This window comes from Sarcophilus harrisii, chromosome 5 (assembly GCF_902635505.1).
Source record: "Sarcophilus harrisii chromosome 5, mSarHar1.11, whole genome shotgun sequence".
Taxonomy (NCBI): domain Eukaryota; kingdom Metazoa; phylum Chordata; class Mammalia; order Dasyuromorphia; family Dasyuridae; genus Sarcophilus; species Sarcophilus harrisii.
Window position 1 is genome coordinate 200,537,581 of NC_045430.1, and position 10,971 is coordinate 200,548,551.

Sequence of the window (10,971 nt, forward strand, 5' to 3'; positions counted from 1 at the left end):
TTTCCTCACTCTCTTCTCTAGTCACTTTCACCTTTGATCTGTTCCTCTGCCTGCATCATCAATCAAATCTTCCTGGCATTTTTTGCTGATTCCTCTTTCCTCTTTACTCTCTGATCCTTCATCCATTTTGTTCTCACTTAAACAAGCTGATCTTCCCTCATATGTCAAGCTGTATTATTCTCTATTGTACAACTGGGCTCCTTCAGCCCCTTGGGGACTCTGACTAAACAGAAACCCCAATCGGAAACATACACTTAAATTTACCTCCTCCAACAAAGCAAGCCCCTTCCCCCAAATCAGTAAGTGCATATATGAGAATTGTTCCTTCCCTGTGTTAATTGTATAGTGAACAATATCTTGGAGGAAGAGGCAGGAAGAAATACTGACAGAAAAACAAAGAATTAAAGGATAAGGAAATAATTCTGCACATCAAGACACCCATTGGGTATGTTGGATATCAAATTTCATCTTATTCTGTTATTCCATGTGATCCCTTTCACAAAAGGAACTCTCCTAGACATAGTGTCTATTGTCTATTGTCATTGTTTTATTATTCCTATTATCTTCCTAATTTCTTTTAATCATGTGCTGATGAAAAGAACTGGAGGAAATCATAAATCTATATCAGGAAGTGAGTCTACTATAAATTTATATTGTCTATTTCAGTTGGACCCTCACTTCAGAAAAGCAAATATTTTATTCCTTTCTAACTAATTTGCTTTCACTCTTCAAGAAACTATTCCAAATCTTCTCTTCTTCCTTCATGACTACAAGTCCAGTATTTTGATTCACAGACCAATTCTACACCATATTTCCTCCTTCTCTCAGACATAACAAAAAACATAGACCCATCCTGAGTCCCTACTACTGTACAACTTAGATGACTATCCTATCTCTCCATTTCAAAAAGATATTTGCTCTCACCTCAATCCATGGTTCCTTGTCCTTGTTACTCAACCACTAGTTTATGTATTTAAATATCTTTCACAACTAGAAATTAGCATGCCTATATTATTTACTAGTAATTTTTCCAAATACCAAATATCCACCTTTCACTGAGCAACTACACATTCTGTAACAAATAACACTGGCTTTCTGATCATGAATCCATGTGGAAGTTCTTTTCTTGCTTCTTTGCTCAACTCTCATTGATCTCTAGCTTTATTGTCCCAAGTTTTTAACTTCCTTTCTAATACCTGACTTCTATTCCATATACTTCTTTTAATAGACTTTCATTGGACAGTCTACCATCTAAATGCAATTTTTATTCCTTCAAAAGTTTATTTGGATGGCATCTGAGTTGCAGTGACTCCAGCAAATTCCACTCCATGCTTGGGGGGTTTTTCCACTCATTGTCCTCTTCTTTATCAAAGAGTCAGTTCACCCTGAAATCCTCTTTCTCCTTCTCTTTCATTTCTTAGGACGAGGAGCTCACTTAGAGCCCAGAATTCTGACACTATATGTTAGCAGAAAACTTGTAGCCATGTATGCTTAAGAATCTACTGGCATTATTTCAGGAAGAGTGTGTTGTTCTTGGAGCTTAATAGTTCATGGTACATTTGAAAACAATACCAATTCAGCATTAGAAGACGTTTCTAGGGTACTAAATTGAAGGTTCAACAGAATAGACCTATTGATTATACAATGTGTATTCTGGGCATGCCAAAAGATATGACTCTTCCAACTCTTTCAGAAACCAAGTACTCTTAGACTAGATGAGGATGTTTCCATCTCCAAAGATAAGGGAAACATCTGTATTAAACTCATTTCAATTGACATCTAGATAGAGACTAAAACCATGCAACTAAGTCTAGATTTCAGAACAATGACCTTACTTAACCTTCATTCAGAAGCTATCAGGAAACTTCACTCATTGAGAACTATCCAAAGTACTGGAGACAGCATCTCATGATTCTAGGTCTAATTTGATTGAACCTTACCTTGTTAAAATCAATTAATCCTTAAATCAGTCATCTGCTTAAACCCATTTTGAGTCTGATCTAACATATTCTGTGTCACTGCCCTATGATAACTTATGTCTCTTTGGATTTTGGCTACTGTCTACATCTGGGTTTTTTTTCTTTTCTTGATTGCTTTTTCCCTCTCTCCCTTTAACTTGGAGAATCATTCCTTACATATGAGTGCTCTGCCCAAAGGAATATAAATTTTAATAACTTAAACCTCACAAGATATCTTGGGATATAAGGACTAGATTTTTTTCCTCTTCCCTACTTATTTATTCTATCATTTAAAAGAAAACTGGAACAATTAACTCTTTTGTCCCATGCAGTTTCATTTATGATTTCTTGAAATAGATTTGAAAATGATTTCTGAAAAGCCAGGCTTCAGTAAAGCTCATTGGGATTCAGATGGAGCTATTTGACTAGACCCAAATCATTCTGGTTCTCACTGGTCATTGTTTGGCTTTTGATGACTTAGAGTGAGTATAAAGAGCAATTGTTTTTGTTCTGGCCAAAAACCTAGAAATTTTTTCCCTCCCATAATGATTTTTTTATTTAAGTGGTAGAAAAGGGGAAAAAGTTACTAAGAATCAGAGTTTGGGGGACTGCCTATGAATTATAATTTAGCTGTTGGTAGTCTGCTTAATTTTTTGTCCAGTGCTTAAGATTTTTGTCCAGTGACAAACAAGTAGACATATACTAGACAAATTAAATCATATCAATCTTGATATTTCTCACTAAAAAATAAAACCAGATTTAAAAAGGTAGCTACGACTAAATAGAAACATGGCTCACAATTTCTCCTTATAGAGGCAAAGAATTTACAAAAAGGAATAGATGACATGTGTATAATTGTTTAACCAAAGGCAACCAGAAATACCACTTCCCAGATACTTGGCCGTTTCATATTATTGTAGGAGTGGTAGTTGTTCTTGTTGTTTAGTAGCAGTAATAGTTGAATAGTAATAGTAGCCGTAGTAGTAATAATAACACTAATTGTGATAGTAAATAATAGTAATAATAGTTAACATTTATATAACTTTACAAAGTTATATAAAGGTTTACAAAGTGCTTTACAAATAACTCATATGACCTTCATAACAACCCTGGTAGATAAGTGATATGATTATCCCATTTCACAAATGAGGAAAATAAATAAGGGACTAAGTTACTTTTCCAACATCACCCTGTTAGTTGGTGTCCCAGACCAGTTAGTGTCTGAGGTTTTGCTGACACCATGATAAGCATGAAGAAAGACCACCATGAAGACAATTACAGCTTGTGGCAATATCTGATGCATAAAATGAGATGGTAAAAGAAATTCTATGAAGAAATCAACAAGAATCTCCCCAAATATGTTAGCAATACTTTAGTACTCAATGACTTTAATTCAAAAGTGGTTATATAGGAAGATTCTAAATATATTTATAGATACATACATATATATATATATATATATATATATATATGAAACAGTTTGTGTGTGTATGTGTGTGTGTGTGTGTGTGTGTGTGTGTGTGTACAGAGAGACAAAGACAAAAAGACAGGGATAATTCAATAGTAATAAATGAGAAAGGAAAGACCAAAACATATAGACAATATATAAGTTTCACTTTATATCTATAAATGTCGAATGCTTTCTTCAAGAAGACAGTCATGGTAATATCACCAAAACAATTCTCATTTTCTAAGATAAGAAACAACTAGTTATCAATGTGGGATTTATTTCAAAGTCAGATATTTAAGTTCAGTAAGACTATCAACTTGTTAGAGTAATGATCAAAATCAATGCCAAATGAAAAGAAAAAAGAAAAAATGAGAATCAGATATGACTTGCATCTGAGACAGCTCTAACCTGAACTATATAATAAGATATAAATGCTGAAAATTGGAAAATAACTAAAAGAATGAAAGCCAATATAAACTATTACTATTTCCTTTAAAGCTTTAACTACTATAAATAAATTGCCACAAGGAAACCAAAAAAGACTAGTAACTGCTTCAGTCAGAAAATGCTTAATTTCCTAGCAAAAAAGAAATATAGTAGTCAAGATCAACAGTAGATTAGAATATAAACATGTTTACAAATTTTTACATTGATGATGACAGAAATTATGAGCAAAATAATTTTATAAAGCAGTGAGAATCTGTAAAAGAAAAAACAAATTTACCCAAAAAAACCCTTGTTGAGAGACCCAGTTAAGCAGATCAGTTAAGGGTATTTCAGGAGGAAACTAGGTAGAGAAGAAACAAGGGGAAATTGGGTGAGGGTGGAATCTGACAACAGTTTTATAAGTCTTTTCTCCAACAATTACAGTGGAGTCACTACATTTGAACCCCACATCATAGTCTCCAGTGTTTTGCATAAGCACGTAAAAATTATACAAAAGAAACAAATATGAGAAAAGTGGCTAGACCAGGCCTGTTACATAAAGAGGCAGTCAGTGTTGGTCATTTAATGGCAATGAGGAATATAAATGCCTGAAATGAGGAAAGATAGCAAATGCTTGGAAAAATCATGGAACTTATAATTACCATGCAGTGAATGCCATGAAATGCAGTGAAAAAATATCAGTCAATATTGAATCACATGCTTATTTTGCTGTCACTACAAAATCTTCAGGAAAATTATGTTTAAAAGTATCAAAGGCATTCTTGATGAAAGGAACTGTCAGAGTGATATGATGATAGTTTACATCAAAGAATGCCTTTACAGTCACTGAAGGATATAGAAAATATAAGCTCCCACTGTGCCTGTTTGCTTACTTTTTAAGAAAGACATTATTATTTATTAAAATCTCTCCTTCAACAATTCCCATGCACACATCATTAAAAATCATATAATTCATATTGTGATGTGACAACAAAGATAATTTTGTCTAATTCAAGTATGATATAAAACAGAGAAACATGCTTTGCCACTGTTGTGGAGAGTGATAAAAACAGATTCTTTATTAATCAACTAAAGAGCTATATGAATGATAATAATATATATTGGATATCTTTTGATAATGAAGAATAATAATAGACAATACATATTTTTCCACTGGTATCCACTCAAAGTCAAGATCACTAGACTGAAAGTCCCAGAATGCCAGGTGGAACTTAAGGAGGATTTATGATCATAGATAGATAAGAATGGCATATAAATGTTGATAAATTGTAATCTGATTGAAGGATTATACTAAAGAAAAATCCACCAAAATAACAATCTCCACTGACTTTGATTAATTAGGAAGGGAACCTCAGAGTTCTTTTAGTTTCCTTGTTTAATGATTTGGAGTATGTTTTCATACGATCATTGATCGCATTTTTTCCTCTGAAAATTTCTTATTCACAGAATTAAACCTCAAATTACAAAGTTGCAATTATTAAAAAATAAAAACAAAAACAAAAAGCATGATACATATTTAACCTATATTAGATTTCTTGTTGTTTGGGGGAGGAGAGGAGAAAGAGAGAAAAATTTGGAATTTTGGAAAGTTTTGCAAAAGTGAATGCTGAAAACTGCATATATTTAGAAAAATAAAATACTATAATTTGTTTTTAAACTTTACTTGCATGCATCCATGCTTTCTCAGATTCTAGAATGTAAATTCCTTCAGTGCAGGGATTGTTTTCTTTTTGTCTTTATTTCCTTAATGACTAACATATTGCCTTAAACATAAGTACATGCTTCTTGATTGGTTGACTTGAGTGGCAATCCATAATCTCTTGTTTTTGACAACTTATCTACCTTCTTTTTTTTTATCATAATTGATGGAGTAAATTTTGTGAATTCTAGTGCAAAAAATGTAATATTAGATAAGAAATACATAGGTTGATCAATAGAGCAGATTACGTATATAATATACAGAAGAAAATGAGCACAGTAACCTAGTATTTGATAAATCCAAAGATCCCAAATATTGAAGCAAAAACTCACCATGACAAAAACTGTCAGGAACGCTGAAAAGTAGTCTGTTAGAAACTAACCTAGACTAAAATCTCGCACCATATGCCAAAATAAATTGAAAATGGGTACATGATTTAACCATAAAGAGTGATTTCATAAGCAGATTGATGGAACATGGAAAAACATTACCTGTCAGATCTGTTGATAAGAGAAGAGTTCATGACCAAAGAGATAGAGAAGTTCATGAGAATTAAAACGAATAATTTTGATTACATAAAATTATAAAGTTTTTGAACACTTTTCTATTAATGATCTCTCTGATACATCACAGTTCACTACCAAGAGTTTCTTTCTTAAAGACAAATTTGATAAAAGAGAAAAAAGAAAAGTTTTTTTTAAGTAAGAAGTTGAAGTTATATTTTAGTTTGAATTTTTTATATACTGATTTAAAGATAGAGTGTCTTAGATTAGTATTTCAAAGAGGTATGATATTCTTCATTTCTGCCTTTAAATTTACAGTGTTGAAGCAATGATGACATAGAGCATGTCCTTTTGTCCCAATAAGATATCTATATATATTTGAATTTGTAGTTAAATTCAGGAAAACATTATATATACCATTGAACTCAAACATCTGCATTATTTCTTTAATTATTCAGTTAAATTAAATCTATCCTCAAAATGTAAAACAGTCTAAGACAGTTTGGAGCTTGGGAGTAGGAGAGTTTGTATTTAACAGAATTTTATTCAATATTCATGATTATTGTCTAGGGAAGATTAATAATGATATCCCATACTATCCTAGACCATGTGAATTATACTAAAGATGTTTTTTGGTTCTACATCATAATGACTTACCCCCAAATTTCTACCTTCCATCCCTCTGAGGCACATTTTTCTGTAGCAGCTGTCTCTTGAATTGTATTGTTCTGACAGTTGTAATTTGAATCAGTTCTGAAAGAGGTCCAAAATAAAATATATTTTGATATTGAAAAAAAAACTTTTTTGTACAAGCAAAAGCAATATAACTAAAATTAGAAAAAAATCAGGAAACTGGATAAAAAAATCTTTGCAACAAATTTCTCTGACAAATGTTTCATTTCTCAACTATCCAGGGAACTAAGCCAAATTTATAATTAGTTCCAACTGGTCAATAGCCAAAAGACATACATCATTTTTCAGTGAAAACAATCAAAGCTATCAATAGTCATGTGAAAAATTTCTGTAAATAACTAATAATTAAATAAATGAAATTAAAATAATTCTGACGTACCATCCGACAGATTGACAGATTAAGATGATTTTTTTTAATTACATGGTGGAAGGGATGTGGAAAAATGGTAAACTAATATACTGTGAGTAGACTTATGAACTAATCTAACCATCCTGGAAAACAATTTGAACCCATAGCTCCAAAGCTATTAAACTGTATATATCATTTGACCCAGCAATTCTACTATTAAGTCTATATCCCCAAGGAGTTAAGAAAAGAACAAAAATATGTGTACAAAAATATGTACAAAATTGTAAAAAAATGTTTATAGTGTACAAAATGTACAAAATGTTTATGTATGTACAAAAATATTTATAGTAGATCATTTTGTGGTAACAAAGAATTGGAAACTGAGGGGATGTCCCTCAGTTAGAATGGTTAACAAGTTATGATATATGAGTGTAATTGAATACTATTTTACTCTAAGAAATGATCAAGGGAATAGTTTTAGAAAAAAAAATCTGGGAAGATTTATATGAACTAAAGCAAAGTGAAATAAGCAGAACCAGAAAAAAAATCTATACAGTAACAACAGTATCATGAAGACAAAGTAATGAAAAATGCTATCCATCTCTGTGTAGAAAATTGATGGTCTCAAAGCACAGATTGAAGCTTTTTTTTCTCTTTATTTTTCTTATTTTTTTCAGAACATTGCTAATGAAGAAATTTGTTTTGCATAACTTCATATTTGTAGTAGGTTTTTGTATTTCTTGCCTTCTTAATGGATAGATGAAGGGAGAGAATTTGTAACAACATAAAACTGAATTTTAATTTTAATAAGCAATAAAAATTGATTGGAATTTTTTTTTTTTTTTTTTTTTTTTTTTTTTTTGCTGAGGCAATTGGGGTTAAGTGATTGCCCAGGGTCACACAACTAGAAAGTGTTAAGTATGATTGGAAATTTTAACAGCAACACCAAGAAAAGATACTAGATGTTATTTTCTTTCCCAGATTTAATGAGAAGTGAAACAATGGGAGTGACTTGAGAGATGTAAAAAAAAAAAAAATGTTCTTTATCACTACAGCTTGTCTATGTAGTTGGAACCACAGCAAAAGCAGGTGCTTTATGGGGAATGTGGAGGAATTCCTTCCTTATCCTCATTTCTTTTTCTCCTGAATGCTATTGTCACCTGTTTTTCAGTTTGTTTATTTTATCTACTATAAGTCCCCCACTGCCATCATAGGAACAAGTATTTATTACTTTATGACCATTTGTCTTTGCTTTGATTTTGCAGTGGCACAGCTATGGTAGTTCTAGCAATATAGTAAATGTCTCATCAATTAACTAGAAGCTTCCTTCCTGGCTCAATTCTAGGAATCTCAAGCCCTGGCCCATTGTTAGAGAATCTCTACATAGGGACATTTTCAAGGCATAGGTCCTGGATATTTATTAAAAAGTTATGAACTTTAAAAATGAAACTTTAAGGAATTCAGGCCTCTCAAGACACACTCCCCAAGACTAAAGACCCTAACTTTCCTTAGTGGTCTTTTCATGTGGTTTTAGGAAGGAAGGGGGGAAGAATAAAAGGATCTGTTCAGACTTTCAGTTTCATGGTTCACTCTGACCTCCCAATTCTTGCTATTCAATGATCTCTAATACTCCACATTTTTCTTTCTACTCTCCTTCTTCTAGGAGAAGATAATAAATTACCCTGATTCTGAAACAAAGTTTTGTCCTAGACAATCCAAAAATATTTAGAGGGAATGGGCTTTCTCCTGCCCCAAGGGGAAATAAACATCTTCTTTCCAGTTCCTAATAACTCTTAAGAATTCCTTATGTCTGTCTAACCTTAATTCATCTTGCCCCAGTATAAGCCCAGACACTCCAATTCTGACTTCACCATCTTCATCTATGGTATAGTTTCCATATCCAAGAATCATTTCAAGGTCCTGCTTATTTTTTTGTCCTACCTATGCCCATGGTTACAATCATGTCCTTTTTGGGTCCTGATTTCCAACTTCCAGTTATCTCTGCGATTTTTCTATAAGCATTCTCCAAAAATTTTTACCCTTCTGAAGAAAGAAAACTTCAACTATGACTTGTTATGGCAGAAAGAACACTGAACAGAAATTCAGAAGACCTATATCATAGTTCTGCCATTTGTTAACTGTGTCATCTATCACCCCTGAGATCACAAGGTTCCTTGTCTCATCATCTATAAAATAAAGGTGAATAAAATAATTTAAAAATCCCCTTCAACTTCTAAAAATCACAAGGTCATAAATTTAAAGCTAAAAGGGAATTTAGAGGCTCAGTCCAACCCTCTCACTTTTTCATGTATTTATCACTTATTTTTATGAGTATTATCTCCTCTCACTGGGGGATATCTTCACCACAAATATGTGCAATGCAGCAAAACTAATTCCAATACTAGCCATAACAAAAATAAAATAAAAAGATACATCTCATTTGTTTTTTTTTTTAAGTCTTCTACCTCTTTATCAGTGTGTTTCATCTTCTGTTCTCTCTAAATTTGTGCTAATCCCCTTGTTTTATAGATAAAGAAACTGAGATTGGGGGAGATTAAATGATCTGCCCAGGGTCACAGGGCAAGCAGATACCTGAGGCAGGATTTGAGCTCACTTCTATATAGACACCAAGCCTAACGTTTTATCCACTATCAATGAGGTACAACAAATCATGGTGAACTACAAATCACAAAGTAGGGGAGTTATCCAGAATAAATTTACAAGCTCACATTATCTCCAGTTCAAGGAGCCAAACTTAATTATAACACCACAAAATAGGCAAAATTCCTAATGAGCTAGCAATTAGCAAGGTGAAAAAGGACCCAAAACAAGATATGATAACTATGCTAATTGTGTACATCAGTAAATCAATTAATTGATGGTTGTGGCTGTCCTGTTTATATAAGATAGACTTGCGAGTTGACATCTTTAGTTTAATCTCCGTATGTGGTAACAAAATAGCTCTATCTATACATGATAATGTTGTTACAAGATAATTCTGCTTTTTTCTCACTGGGATTCACTCAGACTAAGAACAGATTTTCCAGATTCATGTGTGATAAATGAATAGATAAATGATATCTATAAAAAATAAATGAAATCAGGTTAGTGATTTCTCAAGCCTTCATTTAAGGCATTATTTTCATCTTCTAAGAATCTCTAGCTTTTTCCAGCTGCCTTTTTTCTAAACTCTCTCTTCCCTATGGGAGAATTACCTATGAGCCAGGGAATAACCTAAAGACAAAGAGCAGTTGGAAGAAAGAAAAGCAAAAAGCCTAGAGATATGGATGTGGATATAATTATAGATATATATACATACACAGATATATATGTATACATTTGTATGTGTATATATATATATATATATATATATGGAGAAAGAGAGAACTTGAAGTCCCTGAGTAATTGAGAACTGTTCAAAATGAACTTTTTCTTGGAATTTCCACTGGACAGACTACTCTAGATATAGAACTCTCTTCATCCTACCACTATCCTCTGTCCAAACACCATTTCTACTCCTCCTATATTTCTGTTCTTTCCTGTCTGCATAACATGTTTGCCTCTTCCTATCCCTAATGTCCTTCTCTTCCAGCTTCACTTTAGGCAATTATATGACACAGTGGATAGAGTTCTTGACCAGAGTTCAAATTTAATTTCAGATACCTACTACAAACTATATGATTCTGTGTCACTCATTTAATTGCTACTTGTTTCAGTTTCCTCAACTGTAAAATGGTGATGATAATAGCATCTATCTTCTATAGCACTACTAAGTGAATCTTTAGCACATATCATTCATCCCACTTGTAATATATATATGTAATTTATGGGAAATCATCAGGCTAATGTGAGGATCAATTAAGGTAATGTTT